Source organism: Schistocerca serialis, chromosome 1 (assembly GCF_023864345.2).
Source record: "Schistocerca serialis cubense isolate TAMUIC-IGC-003099 chromosome 1, iqSchSeri2.2, whole genome shotgun sequence".
NCBI classification, from domain to species: Eukaryota; Metazoa; Arthropoda; class Insecta; order Orthoptera; family Acrididae; genus Schistocerca; species Schistocerca serialis.
In genome coordinates this window covers 25,451,093-25,452,691 of record NC_064638.1, presented here as the reverse complement: position 1 = coordinate 25,452,691, position 1,599 = coordinate 25,451,093, and positions in this window count along the sequence as shown.

Sequence of the window (1,599 nt, the reverse complement as noted above, 5' to 3'; positions counted from 1 at the left end):
CAATAAGAAGGTCAGAGGGATACAGTAAACCTGAAGTGAAGCATCGGAATCTGTAACTAGTGTCACAGGTATGGTTCAAATCATAGTCAGTAAGAAGAATCAGTCTTCTTGTACTTAAGTCAGCATAGTGCCTATTGTATTTAATTCCGATGCAATTTCTGTGTTTAATTGTCAATAAGAAGGTCAGAGGGATAAGGTAAACCTGAAGTGAAGCATCGGAATCTATAACTAGTGTCGCAGGAATGGTTCAAAACATAGACAGTAAGAAGAGTCAGTCTTCTTGTACGTAAGTCGGCATTGTGCCTTTTCTATTTAATTCCGATGCAATTACTGTGTTTCATCGTCAATAAGATGGTCCAAGGGATACAGTAAACCGGAAGTGAAGCATCGGAATATATAACTAGTGTCGCAGGAATGGTTCAAATCATAGACAGTAAGAAGATGCAGTCTTCTTGTACTTAAGTCGGCATTGTTCCTTTTGTATTTAATTCCGATGCAATTTCTGGGTTTCATCGTCTATGAGATGGTCAGAGGTATACAGTGAACCTGAAGTGAAGCATCGGAATCTATAACTAGTGTCACAGGAATGGTTCAAAACATAGTCAGTAAGAAGAGACAGTCTTCTTGTCCTTACGTCGGCCTTATGCCTTTTGTAATTAATTCCGATGAAATTTCTGTGTTTCATCGTCAATAAGAAGGTCCAAAGTATACAGTAAACCTGGAGTGAAGCATCGGAATCTTTAACTAGTGTCACAGGAAAAGTGCAAAACATAGACAGTATTTAAGTCGGCATTGTGCCTTTCGTATTTTATTCCGATGCAATTTCTGTGTTTCATCGTCAATAAGAAGGTCCACGGGATACAGTAAACCTGAAGTGAAGCATCGGATTCTATAACTAGTGTCACAGGAATGGTTCAAAACATAGCCAGTAAGAAGAGTCAGTCTCTTGTACTTAAGTCTGCATTGTGCCTTTTGTATTTAATTCCGATGCAAATTCTGTGTTACATCGTCAATAAGAAGGTCCAAGGGATACAGGAAAACTGAAGTCAAACATCAAAATCTATAACTAGTCTCACAGGAATGGTTCAAAACATAGGCAGTAAGAAGAGTCAGTCTTCTTGTACTTAAGTCGGCATTGTGCCTTTTCTATTTAATTCCGTTGCAATTTCAGTGTTTCATCGTCAATAAGAAGGTCGGAGGGATGCAGTAAACCTGAAGTGAAGCATCGGAATCTATAACTAGTGTCACAGGATTTGTTCAAAACATAGACAGTAAGAAGAGTCAGTCTTCTTGTACTTACGTCGGCATTGTGCCTTTTCTATTTAATTCCGATGCAATTACTGTGTTTCATCGTCAAAAAGAAGGTCCAAGGGATACAGTAAACCGGGAGTGAACCATCGGAATCTGTAACTAGTGTAACAGGAATGGTTCAAAACATAGACAGTAAGAAGATACAGTCTTCTTGTACTTAAGTCGGCATTGTGCCTTTTGTATTTAATTCCGATGCAATTTCTGGGTTTCATCGTCAATAAGATGGTCAGAGGGATACAGTAAACCTGAATTGAAGCTTCGGAATCTATAAATAGTGTCACAGGAATT